Source organism: Sapajus apella, unplaced genomic scaffold (assembly GCF_009761245.1).
Source record: "Sapajus apella isolate SASKATOON/1434 unplaced genomic scaffold, GSC_monkey_1.0 scaffold208, whole genome shotgun sequence".
Lineage (NCBI taxonomy): Eukaryota > Metazoa > Chordata > Mammalia > Primates > Cebidae > Sapajus > Sapajus apella.
The window spans coordinates 270,922-286,629 of record NW_022437148.1 but is presented as its reverse complement, the minus strand read 5'-3'; the positions used below and the strand labels follow the sequence as shown (position 1 = coordinate 286,629).

The 15,708-nt window shown below is 44.8% G+C and overlaps 1 protein-coding gene across 8 annotated transcripts in view; it reads left to right on the top strand.

Moving 5' to 3' along the window:
- Window positions 1–15,708, top strand: part of SPECC1 (sperm antigen with calponin homology and coiled-coil domains 1) — a 331,903-nt gene that overhangs the window by 62,127 nt on the left and 254,068 nt on the right. Inside the window, exon 1 of one of the 8 annotated variants that reach the window (XM_032270305.1) lies at window positions 275–2,263. The exons of 6 other annotated variants lie outside the window; for them this stretch is intronic. The gene's annotated coding sequence lies outside the window, so the exon portion shown is untranslated. Of the gene's footprint in view, window positions 1–274; window positions 2,264–15,708 lie in introns of those variants that run through there. One more of the 8 variants, XM_032270314.1, reaches the window with a different exon arrangement.

Below are 15,708 nucleotides of genomic sequence, written 5' to 3'. Positions count from 1 at the left end.
ATCCAATTAGAATTTTTATTGAAATCACAGCACATTTATAAAATTATCTGCAGAGAATGAATATCCATTGGGAGAACATGGTATATTTTTCTACCAGTTTTCTTTTTTGTCATTCAGTAAAGCATGAATTTTGGGGGTGACTGTAACTTTCTTACCAGATTTATTTATAGATAGTTGCTGTTGTAAGTAGGATTTTTTTAAAGCATGTGATAACTTATTTAAGTATATTATTTTATTATACAATTTAATAATTGTTTTAGAAAATTTAAAAGCTACAATGTGAATTTGAAAAGTAAATGCCCCTCAATCTGAGAGATAAGCACTGTTAACATTTTGTGTGTATCTTTCTATTAATAGATTTACAGTCTGTTAGGGAAGTTAAGACATGATCACATGAAAGGCTTAATAATCTGAGACACTATTGAGTGACTGGCTTGTACTTTTTTCTGCCTAGCCTTTTTTCTCCTTTTGGAAACTGCTTTTCCCATAACTAGTAGAGCTGCCAATCATCCAGGTCCCTATCCACAGCCAATGGGTTGGACAGTGTATCACCTCAAGGCTCTTTTCTGGTAGGGACTCTATTCTTCTGGAATCTCAAATGCTAAAGACCTCCAGTCCTGCAGTGCTGCTGGGCAAGGCCTTCTCATCCCAAGAGTACCCGTGTTTGAATGGCACCAGCTTAGGAGAGTGAAGCTACCAGGTGATTCAAAACCATTCCTGATGACATCATTGGACCTCAAGGTCTAGCTGGCTTAAAGCCAGCTTCAATTCATCCTGGACTTTCCTAAATCAGTAAAGCCAACAAACTCACTATTTTGCTTAAGCAGAGTTGAGTTAAGTGTCTGTCATCTGCAGAGTCCCGACCACTACCACCTCCTGTGTCTGTGCCATGGTGCCACATGCTGGGGGAAGTCACCCAGATGAGTTAGGACCCTGTATGCTCCTTGTCCCTTGTCTTGTTTTTAAATCTGTTTGATATATCAGGAAGCAATCAGCAAGAAGCTAGCCATTCTGCATCTTGAAATCCTTACATTTTGGAGAGGTACAAATTGAGTTCCTCAGCGAGAGCAGGTTCAGTGCATTATGCCTATTGCCTCCTTCAAGGCAAAGAGGGATGGCCATGAGAGGCAGCAACCTTGACCAAGCGGGGCTACCATGCCGGGCTAGGCCGGCTCTGAGCTGCCTGACCACAGCTCCTTACTTCATTCTATTGATTAGAATGACAGAGTCTGAGTGTGGAGGTTAGAATTATAGTGAACACAGGGATTCTGTGTCACAGAGGCTCTGCAAACCCATGCCACCTGCTATATAAGAGCTCTCTGTCATGCAAGAGCAGATTGGCTGCCTCCCACACCTGTTATCCAGTAAAACAGCAATTAAAGTGCAGCTTGTGGCAGTGACCAAGCTTAACCCAGGCCCTCTGATAGAGTTCTTGGTGCCTGTGGATGGAACACATGTTGCTTGTTTACCTTCACAACATTTCTTCCGTGCTTTTTTCTGGGCAGTGTGTTTGCTCCCTCTTGCAGTAGATCCCGTTGTCACTGGGGCTTACTCTAGGCCATCTGTAGTAGCAGGGAACATGGACCCCAGGCTTTGTGAGGATGCCCATATCATTCTGGAGCTCCCTGAAGTCAAAATTAGGTATGAAAAGATTTATTTAGAATGGAAAAGAAATGCAACAAATTATTGGAGCCTAGGAGTTTCAGATGCCTACCTCTGAGATCCCTTTAGCTGGCTCACTAGAGCCCCTGTCTGCGTTATGCTTCCTGGTCATAGCTCGACTTCCCCTTCCCACCTAGAACTCGCAGTGCTCACAGGGCCATGGCAAGCTGGTGGGGCACGGTTGTAGCTTCAGGGTAGATACATTTGTGAAAAGCAGACTGATTTTTGTTTTGTTTTTAAATCTGTTTGATAGCTCAGGGAGCAATCAGCTAGAACCTAGCCCACCTACACCTTGAGATCCTTACATTTTGGAGAGGTACAAATTAAGTATTCAGGACCTAGTAGGATGGAAATATGATTTTGCACTTTGTGCATGTGTGTTTGCGTAAGAAAGAGAGATTCTGAGAGACAGGAGAGGGAGAGGCCAACAGAACTTGGAGAAAGCAGAGCCCGCCTGCTTCCTGAGTGAAGCATTGCTCAAGCGCTCTCTGCCCGGCCCCCTCCAAGTGTGGTTTTCCTCCCAGGCCAGCACCAAACCCAGAATAGAGTGGCTGACTTGAGGTCGGCAGCTCCCGAGAAGCAGGAGAAGCAGAGTTTTGCAGTAAGTACGCGGTTGGCTATTATTTAAGACCAAAATGGAAAAGCTTTGAATAGCTGGGGAAGAGGTGCCTCTGTTTTAGTAGGTACAATGTCTTACAGACCCAGTGGATCCTGGTGTGACTAAGGCAGTGTGAGTACATTCTCCCGTGGTGCATGGACTGGATGAGCTAAGGCCACATGCATGCTTTTGCGGGGGCTGAAAAAGGATTTGAAACCCATCTTCTGACGTCTTGAAAGAGCATGGTCTTTTCTCACTGCTTGTCATTTGTTTCATCTTGCAAGGAAAAGATAATTAATGCTGACTTCAAGTTAACATATGAAGTCCTTTAGAAAAGAAGCCCTATGGGTACTAATGAGTAGCCGTGTGGGTATTATTTTTCCATCCAGGGTGAATAGGGCTCCTTCTGTGCATTCTTTTTGCCAAGTGTGAGATGTCTAAGATCCTGTGGAGAGAACTGCCTGCTGGACTAGTGCTTAGCCCCTGGAACGTTCTAGAGTCATCTCCCCTTGGAGGAGATCAGCACTGTAGTGTACCCTGTCATCTAGCAGAGGGTCTGATAATCTCCCAGTGCTCAGCATCTAGGCAATACATACATTGTGTGAGGGTCTGAAATTAGATGCTTGTGAAGCCCAGATGGCAGAGTTTCAAGCAATAATACGATAAAGTTGGTGGCTTTTCTGGGAAGTTATTTATTATATGGTTGGTTGAGGCAGTTTTCCCCCACACCATCTCACAGGGCTGAAGATACCTTAAAATCTCTCTTACCCAGCCTATTTTCTAGAAGTTAAGTTTTTGTTTTTTATTTCCTTGTCCCACTGACTCTAATTTCCTATTGGGATAAAGTGTTCGGCTCAGCCATGCAGGAGGTCCACACTTTAAGTTTTCTTGGAAAATGTGGCTTCCGTCCCTTCTCGATAGAATGTGAAGGTTAAAGCCATGTGGTGCTGCTCCTGCTGCAGAACTCGCCAGTGTGGCTGCTTCTGCTCCTTTACAGCTCAGCTCCGGGGACTCTGTGTCTCTGTGGTTCTGTTTTAGAGTAGCCGTGTTTCACTTCCTTTAACCTTTCCTTTACCAAGTTAGTTAACATGGAAGGCCGTCTAAACAGAGGAGCCCCCAAGGCAGGAGAGGGGGTGAAAAATAAGCAATACTAAACTTTCATTTGAAAATGTGGAATTTGAAATAAACCACCACCAGTGAAGCGCATTCCTCATTCCAATTTTATTTTTCTAATATGTTAACTTTTTTTTTTTTTTAGATGGATTCTTGCTGTGTTGCCAAGGCTGGAGTGCAGTGGCACGATCTTGGCTCACTGCAACCTCCGCCTCCCAGGTTCAAACGATTCTCCTGTCTCAGCCTTCTGAGTAGCTGGTACTACAGGCACATGCCACCACACCTGGCTAATTTTTATATTTTTAGTAGAGACAGGGTTTCATCATGTTGTCCAGGCTGGTCTCAAACTCCTGGCCTCAGGTGATCCACCCATCTTGGCCTCCCAAAGTGCTGGGATTATGGGTGTGAGCCACCATACCAGGCCTTTTTTTTTTTTTTTTTTTTCCTAACATGGATTCTCACCCATTGCCCAGGCTGGAGTGCAGTGGTGCAATCTCGGCTCACTGCAATCTCTGCCTCCCAGGTTCAAGTGATTCTCCTGCCTCAGCCTCCTGAGTAGCTGGGATTACAGGCACCTGCCACCACACCCAACTAATTTTTGTATTTTTAGTAGAAACAGGGTTTTACCATGTTGTCCAGACTGGTCTCGAACTCCCGACCTCAGATGATCTGCCTGCCTTGGTCTCCCAAATGCTGGGATTACAAGCGTGAGCCACCTCACCCGGCCCCAATACGTTAACATTTTTTTAAATGATCAGAGTAATTTTGAGCTCTCACTCTGTCACAGGTGCAGCAGCCAAGCTCTTTTCAACATCATCTTATTCAATTCTCCCAGCAGCCCCATGAGGTCACTACCTTTACAGTCTTCACTTTACAGCTGAGGAAATGGAGTCCCAGAGAGGTTATGTAATTTGGCAGAGGTCAGACAGATGGGTGAACAGGTAGGTGAGTGGTGCAGCCAGGATGGGAACTCTAGTCTCTCTCAATCCAGAGCTCATGCTCTATATGGCATTTCAATAAATTCAGAAATTGGAGAAAATTGTGACTTAATCCCACACCCTAAAGCAACTGTTAAAATTTCTATATTTCTTGCTGGGTGCGGTGGCTTGCACCGGAAATCTCAGCTACTCGGGAGGAAAAGGAGGAGGATTGCTTGAGACCAGGAGTTTGAGACCAGCCTGGGAAACTGTCTCCAGCAAGGTCACTGTCTCCAAAAAAAAATTTTTTTTAATTAGTCAGGGCTGGGCGCGGTAGGTCATACCTATAATCACAGCACTTTGGGAGGCTGAAGCAGGTGGATTACTTGAGCTTAGGAGTTCAAGACCAGCCTGGGCAACACAGCAATACCCCGTTTCTACAAAAAATCAAAACACTAGCTGGGTATGGTGATGTGCACCTGTAGGGCCAGCTGCTCAGGAGGCTGACGTAAGAGGATCACTTGAAACCAGGAGGTCAAGGCTGCAGTGAGCTGTGATCATTTCACTGCATTTCAGCTTGGGCAACAGAGCAAGACCATGTCTGAAGAAAACAAAAATTAAAATAAATAAATAAATAATTAGCCAGGTGTGGTGCTGCATGCCTGTAGTCCCAGCTACTCCAGAGGATCACTTGTGCCCAGGAATTCAAGGTTACAATGAACTGTGATCTCACCACTGCATTTCAGTCTGGGTGACAGGGTGTGACCCTGTCTCTAAGAAAACAATTGTATATTTCTTTCTACCTGTACGACTAGATATTATAGCATAAGGCTTTAAAAATGTTATATAAGCCTGGGCATGGTGGCTCATGCCTGTAATCCGAGCACTTTGAAAGGCTGAGACAGGTAGATGGCAAGGTCAGGAGTTCGAGACCAGCCTGACTAAGATAGTGAAACCCTGTCTCTACTAAAAATACAAAAAAAATTAGTCAGGCGTGGTGGCACGCACCTGTAATCCCAGCTACTTGGGAGGCTGAGGCAGGATAGTCACTTGAACCTGGGAGGCAGAGGTTGCAGGAGCTGAGATCATGCCGCTGCACTCTAGCCTGGGCGACAGAGTGAGACTCCGTCTCAAAAGAAAAAGTTATATAGTTTCACAATTATTACTATATTATTCTTTTGAGACAGAGTTTTGCTCTGTTGCCCAGGCTGGAGTGCAGTAGCGTGACCTCAGCTTACTGTGACTTACTCCTTCCAGCCTCAAACTATCCTCCCTCCTCTGCCTCCCAGGTAGCTGGGATTACAGGTGTGTGCCACCATGCCCAGCCAATTTTTGTATTTTTGGTAGAGATGGAGTTTCCCCATGGTTCCCAGGCTGGTCTTTAACGCCTGAGCGGAAGTGATCTGCCTGCCTTGGCCTCCTAAAGTGCTGGGATTACAGGGATGAACCACTATGCCCAGCCTAATTTGACAATTATTTAATGGCATATAATATTTATTAAGTGTTTGGTCCATAAATTGTTTAACTATTCCTTGTTTTTTTTTTAATTAAGTTGCTTTTCTTTTTTTGTTTTTTGCTGTTATAAGTAATAGATTAGTAACTCTGTCCATGGAACTTTTCTTCTGTTTTTGGGTTGTATCTGTAGAATAGATTTTCAGATGTGGGATTACTGGGTAAAAGGGCATGAACATTTTAATGGTGCTTGGTATGTGTTGCTAAATTACTTTCTATCAACACAGTGTGTGGGAGCATTAGTCTAATTTCATCCATTCCATCAGCCGACAGTATCATGGGAAAAAAAAGAATAAGAAAAACAGAACCTCTTTATGGTATTTTGCATTTCTTTTAATACGGCAAGGCTGAACATTTTTTATGTGCTTGTTTACAAGTTGTACTTTCTCTTTTGATCAATTTTTGGGATCATAATGCTGGTGTTTTGGGGCTGATTAATATGGGTAAGATATATTTGCCGTATTTTTGTCAGTTATGTTCCTGTCTATTGTTTACCTTTTTAAAATGAGTTTTTAAAAAACATTCAATCATTTAACATTTTTATGTAATCAAATTGGTTCATTTTTTTTCCTAATTCTTCTGTGTTAGAGATCTAAGTTCTCTGCTTTAAAGGCATTTATTTTATTCTAGTATTTTCTTTCATGGATGATGTGTAAGTAAATTTAAACTGACTTAAAAACACTAGCCAGTTTTTCCAATATCACTTATGAGCAACTCTTACGTTTTCTACTACTTTATGATTTTTTTATTTTTATACCCCCAGCTTTTCTATGATTTTTCTGCATTATTTGATTATTTACAGGAGCAATCTATTTCTATGCCATTATCACACTGTGATAATTTTTGTTGCCTTTTTTTTTTTTTTCTTGAGAGGGAGTCTCCCTCTGTGGCCCAGGTTGAAGTACAATGGCTCAATCTCATCTCACCACAACCTCTGCCTCCTGGGTTCAAGCAATTCTCCTGCCTCAGCCTCTCGAATAGCTGGAATTACGGGCACCTGCCATCACACCTGGCTAAGTTTTGTATTTTTAGTAGAGATGGCGTTTTGCCGTGTTGGCCAGGCTGATCTCGAACTCCTGACCTCAGGTGATCCACCTGTCTCAGTCTCCCAGAAGTGCTGGGATTAGAAGTGTGAGCCACTGCACCCAGCCTGTTGCTTTTACAGTATGTAGAAAGAATGAGTTGTGTGGAGTAATACTAAGGCAACATAAGGTACTGGTTAAGCCCATGGCACTGGAGGCGGATTGCTCAGCCTTAACTTCTCTGTCCCTCAGTCTTATTATCTGTACAATGGGTATAATATTAATAATAGTGTCTATTCTGGCCAGGCGAGGTGGCTGACGCCTATAATCCCAGCACTTTGGGAGGCCAAGGAGAAGGCAGATCATGAGGTCAGGAGTTTGTGACCTGTCTGCCCAACATAGTAAAACCCCGTCTCTACTAAAAATACAAAAAATTAGCTGGGCCTGTAATCCCAGCTACTTGGCAGTGTGAGGCAGGAGAATCGCTTGAACCCAGGAGGCAGAGGTTGCAGTGAGCCAATATTGTGCTACTGCACTCTAGCCTGGGTGACAGAGTGAGACTCTGTCTTAAAAATAATAGTAATAATAATAGTGTCTATTCCATAGGGTTGTTGGGGTGAGGAAATAAAAGCTAATTAAAACACACACACTGAAAAAGTATTTGATGTAGGTAGATGTGTAGAGGAAGTATTTGAAGCATGTGTAGATGACTTTACATACGTGAGTATGAATTATATTACACATGTACATAAAAATACATATGTATTTTTATAGAGTCAAGCATGTGATTCTTTCCATCTATGGCTTAAGACAACCTTTCATGTAATCTTAGGAGACAGGAAAGATTGTCTTAGCCACATAGGGAAAGAGTGACATGTTTGAGTGGCCACATACTAGAAACTTGGTACAGTGAAAGGCAAGTAGCAGAAGGAAATACATGTAGCACATATACTGCAAAGATGACTACTCATAATAAATGATTTCTACTGTCAACTAGAAAAAACACACACCAAAGAAAAATGGGCAAAGGTTATAAAAAAGCAATTCCTAGAAGAAGGAATACAGAAGGCCAATAAACATATAATGTTCAACCTCAGTAATAGTCATAGAAATGCAAATTCAAATACTCATGAAATGTCATTTCCCATGCAACATATTGGCAAAAATTGAAAATATAAATAATATCCAATGTAGAGAGAACATAGGGAGATGGGCACTGGCAATCACAACTAGTGGGAACAAAAATTAGTAAAGCTTTTTTTTTTTTTTTTTTTTGAGACAGAGTTTTGCTCTTGTTGCCCAGGCTAAAGTGCAATGGCATGATCTCGGCTCATTGCAACCTCCGCCTCCCAGGTTCAAGTGATTCTCTTGCCTCAGCCTCCCAAGTAGCTGGGATTACAGGCACGCGCCACCGCGCCCAGCTAATTTTGTATTTTTTGTAGAGACTGGGTTTCTCCATTTTGGTCTCTCAAACTCCTGGCTTCAGGTGATCTGCTCACCTCGGCCTCCCAAAGTGCTGGGATTACAGGCATGAGCCATCTCACCCAGCCAGTAAAGCTTTTTTTGTATGGCAAACATAAAATCTATCAAAAGGCAAAATATGTATACCTTTGATTTGTCTTAGAAAAACACCGTACATGTTTTTAAGTAAGCATAAACAATATAATCATATTTATGTTAAAATTTTTATGTTAAGAAACATAAACTATATATTTTTATTTGTATGTACATAAAAATTCATTAGCAAAAAGCACTGGATGTATGATATCAAACTGTTGTTTCCTGTGTCACCTCTGGAGAGGGAAGTAGAATTAGGGCAAGGTTGGTTTTGTTCTTGCTAGATATACTCCTGTATTTGAATATTTCATGAGTCTGCATTTGTATATTTGTATAAAGTGAATAAACAGGCATTTTTTCCAAGCTCACAGGTAAGAAGATTCTTGGGAACAGGATGCTAAATGTAGAAGCTCAAGTTTGGGAAAGCGAGTGACAGATATTGGGAAGAACAAGCATTTTGTGGCAGTGTTTAAAGATGTGTTAAACGTCTTACTTTATGTTTTAGAAAAGGAAGCAACCCAAGAGGCCTGGAGGAAAAGTTGCTTTGTTGGCGGGCGGCCTCTTTCCGTCTCCTGTCCGTTTTTAGGCTTTGTGCAGTTGCATGCCCACACACAGCTCGTAGGCGCCCCCGGGGCACTGTGCTCCTCACCTTCCTTTCTATCCTGTGTTCCTTATCTCTGGTGTATTGATTTATTATTTATGCATTTATTTTATTATTATTTTTTTCTTTTTTTCCTAGACAAAGTTTCGCTCTTGTTACCCAGGCTGGAGTGCAATGGCGCGATCTTGGCTCACCGCAACCTCTGCCTCCTGGTTCAGGCAATTCTCCTGCCTCGGCCTCCTGAGTAGCTAGGATTACAGGCACGCGCCACCATGCCCAGCTAATTTTTTGTAGTTTTAGTAGACGGGGTTTCACCATGTTAACCAGGATGGTCTCGATCTCTTGACCTCGTGATCCACCCGCCTCAGCCTCCCAAAGTGCTGGGATTACAGGCCTGAGCCACCGCGCCCAGCCCCGCATTTATTTTTATAGACAAGCTCTCTTCTGTCACTGAGGCTGGAGTGCAGTGATGAGATTATAGCTCACTGCAGCCTGAAACTCTTGTGCTCAAGAGATCCTCCCACTTCAGCCTCCTGAGTAGCTGGGGCCACAGGTGTGCACCACCATGCCCGGCTAATTTATTTATTTGTAGATATAGGGGCTTACTACAAGCTGTTCTTGAGCTCCTGGGCTCAAGTGATCCTCCCACCTTGGCCTCTGAAAGTGCTGGGATTGCAGGCGTGAACCACTGTGCCCCGCCTCTCTAGTTTAGAAAACTGTCATCTGAGGTTTTTCGAAATAGCCCTTCATCCATTATCCACCCGGCAGACATCCAGCACCTAGTCGGAGTCGGGCAGTGTGCTAGGCCCTAGAGAGATGAGGGTGAGCAAGAGAGAACGTGCCAGACTCCAGGGACCTACACGCAGGTTAGGGAGGAGGGACAGCAAACGCAAATGAATTACGTCACTAACTGTGATCATGGCGGTGAAGCTGCCATTGGCAGGCTGTGGTGGAGAGTCACAGAGGAGGGACCCTTGCCCTGGGTGGTCAGGAGGTGCAAGGAAACTAGGGCTTCTCTGAGGAGAGCCTGCCTTGGTCCAGTCCCTCCCATTCCATCCCTTTTCCTGCATCCCTACTGCCATGTCTTCATTCCTTTCACTGGGACCACTATTTCCCAGATTTTGGTCCTTTAATGCCTCTTTTTACAGTTGTTGCCATTGCCAACTACCATTACTTATTACAGTTCCTAAGACTGACTTAACATTACTAATGTATCTCAAAAGGATTCAACAAAAATGAGAAACTATGAAAATGAAGTGATGCTAAATTTACAAGTTAAGATGATAAGTAATGAAGGCAGAACTCTTGAATGTGGTCTCTAAGGCATGCATGGGGTTGCTCTGATCACAAAGGGATGCTATTTATATGGGAGGAAGGGAATGTATTAGGTTTAGATATTTAGCTGGCAGACGGGGACTCTTGTCAGTGAATTCAGGGAGGACACTACAGGAAAGAGATGAAAGAAACAGGGAGAGACTGCAGAGCATTTATTTTTGTTTAATTACAAGAGTGAGATAAGCCAGCAACACATTACAACCCGGGGAATCAGAGGGTCCCTCTGAGACAGACTGTGTGGGAGCCATGCCTGGTTGCTCCAGTAATGGGCCTCATTATAACGAGAAGAGCCACAGTGCCCAAAATAAATGGCACGGGCAGAGCGACAGGCAGCCTACCTAGCTGCCTCTTGGGGAAAGCAGACTGAGGGAGGTTTTGCAGTAGGTAAAGAATGAGATCCTCGAGGGATGGTCTCAGGTCATCTTGAGTCTAGGAGTTTGAGAGCCTCTCTGGGTCTCCCTGATGAGGTCTGAACACAGGGAAAGGAAGTCCTCCTGGCTTCCCTGTGCTGCCTGCTAGCCCTTGCTGCATGGGAGGAGCCCCAGGACAAGAAGTGACACAGCAGCTTTTGTGAACTGGCTTGGGATGCTAAGAGATTTGGGCATCCCCTTGGCCGTGTTGAGGAGGGCCAAACCTACATGAAAGGATCAGGGCAGGTAGGGGTGGTCACCGGGGCCCTCCTGTGGTCCTGCTCTCCGGTCTCGGCCCTGCTGCTGCAGGAACTTGAAACACTTGCTTTCCCCTTCCTGCCCCAGTGTCCCTCCTCCTTGCTTTGCTGTTCCCCATGCCTGTGAGTTTCTCTCTCTCATCACCTAGTTCATGCTTATTATCTTGGAAGGGTCACCAAAGGGTCTTTTCCTCTCCTCTTGGTCATGCGCCCCTTGAATAAGATCTCCTGTCGCTCTGCAACTTTTTAGTAGAGTTTTCCTGGTTGATATCTGGTATTTTCATGGCCATTTGATAGTTCCCTACCCTGGATAGTGAGCCCCAGGTGGGGAGGGGTGGTGTTTGGTTTTGCCCGTCCTGTGTCCTGGTGCCTACTGCAGGGCCTAGATATAGGAGGTGCTCCCAGAATGATTCTTGAGCAAACAAATGAATGAGAGTCCCCAGCTGTTTGTGTAAAGGAGTGAATTCCCACGACTCCTTTTGGGCCTGCTTTTTCTTTCCCAGTGCAGCAGAGCACAGGGAGTGAAGGGTAGGGGAAGGCCTAGGGAGTGTGGATGCAGGGTGTGCATGTGAACCATGGTAGGGAGCCTGGGTTTATTCCAAGGGACACAGGGACCCACTGGAGGGCTTTGAGCAGAGGAGTGATGGGATCTGACCTACATTTCAAAAGGATCACTGTGGTTAGTGTAGAAAGATTAGCCGGGCAGAGGGAGGGGGCTGAGGAGAGGATGGAGGTGAATGAGAGGTGGTAGCATGTGGAAGACTGGGGTGGACTGGGATCCGTCTGGAATGTAGAGCCCACGGGGGCGGTGTTCTGGACATCAGGACCCCATGATGTGTTTGTTGCTCTGATCCATGTTCTAACTTTTCTTTTTTTTTTTTTTTTTCAGTTTTGAGACGGAGTTTTGCTCTTGTTACCCAGGCTGGAGTGCAATGGCGCGATCTCGGCTCACCGCAACCTCCGTCTCCTGGGTTCAAGCAATTCTCCTGCCTCAGCCTCCCGAGTAGCTGGGACTACAGGCGTGCGCCACCATGCCCAGCTAAGTTTTGTATTTTTAGTAGAGACGGGGTTTCACCATGTTGACCAGGATGGTCTCGATCTCTTGACCTCGTGATCCACCCGCCTCGGCCTCCCAAAGTGCTGGGATTACAGGCGTGAGCCACCGCGCCCGGCCCATGTTCTAACTTTTCACAAGTGAGCCGTGCTGTGGCCCTGAGTTTCCCACATTACACACACACATACCTCTTTAATTAACAAAACTTTGCTGCCCCCTAAAGCCACCCCAGGAAGCCCTGGGGCCTATGTATGCGAGTTTAGGCCATGGTGGCCCCACCTGCAGCTGGCTGACGTTCAGACCCCTTCTGCTGCGTCTGCTGCCTCCTGTCACAGATGTTACTGGGTTGCCACCAGTCACACAGGGAAAAAACACTCTCAAAGCCTCAGCTCCTCAACCTGCCGTTCTGGGCCTCCATCACCCACTGCCACCCTGTTTTCCAGCTCGCCCACTGTGGGCAGACAGCACTGCTCCTTGCCTGCCTTTAGGGGTGCTCCTCTTCTCACCTGGAACGCCCTCTCCTCCAGTTTTCACGCGTCAACTTCCTACCCATCCTTCAGAGTTGTGTTAGTCCGCTTGGTCACCCACAGCAAAGCACCACAGACTGGAGGTCTTAAACAACAGACATCAATTTTCTCACAGTACTGGAAGCAGACATTGAAGTCAAGATCCAGGTGTTATTTTGGGAGGCTGAGGCAGGAGACTTGCTTGAGCCCAGGCGTTTGAGACCAGCCTGGGCAACACAGCAAGACCCCATTTCTAAAAAAAGAAAAAAATTAGCCAGGCATGGCGGTGTGCACCTTGGTCCCAGCTACTCAAGAGGCTGAGGTGGGAGGATTCCTTGGGTGTGGAGTCTGAGGCTTCAGTGAGCTATGAACATGTCATTGCTCTCCAGCCTTGGCAACAGAGCAAGATCCCATCTCAAAAAAGGTATATATATTCACCTTGTGTCTCCACATGGTCATCCCTCTGTGTGTGCCCAAGTCCTAACCTTTTCTTATATGGACATCAGTCTTATTGGATTAGGGCCCACCCATATGACCTCACTGCACCTCAATGACCACTTTAAAAACCCTCTCTCCAAATACAGCTACATTCTGGGTTAGGGATCCAACATAGGAAGGGGGTGGCGGGGAGGGGTTCAGCTCATGACTAGAGTCGCACTCAGATGCCACTTTGCTCTCCAGCACCCACTGTGCTCACACACCATAGCCTGTTAGTGGGCTTCCTTCTAGCACTGGTTGCTCTGTCCTTTGGTGTTCATTCATTCATTCATCTGAAATAGTACTAAGAGACCACCTAGTCCAGACTCCTGGGCTATATTATACTTTCTGAGTGCTGACCACACCAACTTTATCTGACACAGGTCACCCAGGACATTTAATTTTTTGTTAATTCATCAAACAGAAAATTTCTGAACACTTCCCCATATGTAAGGCATTGATCCAGATGCTAGGCAGCAGGCACAGCAGAAGGGGTCTGAATGCCAGCCAGCTGTTGTGGGCCACTAATTTGCCTTTGCTTTTAAATGCAAAGGCGAATCAGAGTTGGTGCTTCCAGTTTGTTGGAGAAACATGATAACTGGCATATACAGTCATACAAGAGAGGACACAGACAAAATGCTTGGCATGTAGAGGCACATCAGATCACTTTTGTCTTTTTGTAGGTGTGGGGTGATGGCAGGTAAGACTGCGAGGAAGAAGTAACATTTGATCTGGGACTTGAAGGATGGATAAGATGTGTGTATATAGTAGGTAACCTTTTGAGTTTAGGCTTTTTTCACTTAGCATAGTGCATTTAAAATACATCCTTTTTGTATGTGTGCTATTCATTCACTTTTACTGCTGAGTTCATTCTTTCTGTTGCTGAGTAATAGTCTAACGTGGGGATGCATCAGTTTATTTATCCACTCACTGTTGAGGGAGAGTTTGGTTGCTTGGCTTATGCTGTTACTAATCAAGCTTCCATGAACATTAGCGGTACAGATGTTTGTGTGAACACAAATTTTTATTTCGCTTGGATAAATACTGAAGAGTGGGAATAGTGGATTGTATATGCTTAACTTTGAAGAAACCTCGACACTGCAAAGTGGATGTAGCATTTTGCATTTCCACCAGCAATGTATTAGAGTTGCAGTTGCTCCATATCCTTGCCAGCACTTGATATTGTTTTGTTTTGTTTTTTAATTTTTACCCATTCTAGTAGGTGTGTAGTGATAGCTTCTGTGGCTTCAATTTGCATTTTCTTAATGACTGATGAGGTCAAGCATTTTTTCATGTGCCTATTTTCCATCCAGATATCTTCTCTGGTGAAGTTTTTATTTAAATCTTTGGTCATTTTTTATTGAGTTGTGCATTTTATCATTATCATTTGTTATTAATGTGGACATCATTTGTTATTTTTGATAAAATATAACAAATAGGCCAGGCACAGTGGCTCATGCCTGTAATCCCAGCATTTTGGGAGGCCGAGGTGGGCGGATCACCTGAGGTCAGGAGTTCAAGACCAACCTGGCCCACATGGTGAAACCCCATCTCTGCTAAAAATACAAAAATTAGTCGGGCATAGTGGTGGGCACCTGTAATGCCAGCTACTTGGGAGGCCGAGGCAGGAGAATCACTTGAACCTGGGAGGTGGAGGTTACAGTGAGCAGAGGTCACACCATTGTACTCCAGCCTGTTTGACAAGAAGGAGACTCCAGCTCAAAAAATAAATAAATAATAAATAATAAATAGTAACAAAAAACGGTTATTATTCAAGAATTTAAGATTCAAGTCCTTTATCAGTTTTGTGTTTTGCAGATATTTCTCCTCTAGTTGATGACTTGTCTTTTCATTTTCTTGACAATGTCTTTTGAAGACCCTATGTTTTTTTGTTTTTTTTTGAGATGGAGTCTTACTGTCACCTAGGCTGGAGTGCAGGGGGTGCAATCTCGGCTCACTATCACCTCCACTTCCCTGTGCCCCGGCCTCAGCCTCCTGAGTAGCTGGGACTACAGGTGCGGACCACCATACCTGGCTAATTTTTTGTATTTTTAGTAGAGAGAGGGTTTCACCATGTTAGTCAGGATGATCTCAATCTTCTGACCTTGTGATCCGCCCACCTTGGCCTCCCAAAGTGCTGGAATTACAGGCATGAGCCACCGTGCCTGGCCTGACCATAAATTTTAAATTTTGACAATGTCCCCAAAATTAATCAGGCATGTTGTTTTTGTTTTGTTTCGTTTTGTTTCTTAGTTATTTTATTACTCATATTTTTGGTGTTGTAACTAAGAAATCTTTGTCATACTCAAGGTCTGAACAGTTTTCTCCTGCTTTCTTCTAGGAGTTTACTAGTTTCAGGTTAAACTGTTAGGTCAATGATCTATCTTTAATGTGGACCAGATACTGGGCCCACAGATGTGGAACCACAGAGGAATGAGACAGAGTCCTTCACTCAAGCTCCGTCTGGGCAAGGGAGGTGGGGGTGGGAGCCACAACAGGAAACAGTCTTCATCTGGCGTAAGGCCTGCTGATAAGCCTAGGTCCAGGGTGCTGTGGACACACTGTGGTACGGAAGCAGGTCTGTGCCCCAGACAAGGGGGCTGTGAACTGAGGTTTACCAGACAGTAGGGGGTAGGTGGAAAGCAGGAAGCTGGGCTGGGAAGCCTGTTCTGGGCTTGGAGTGGCCT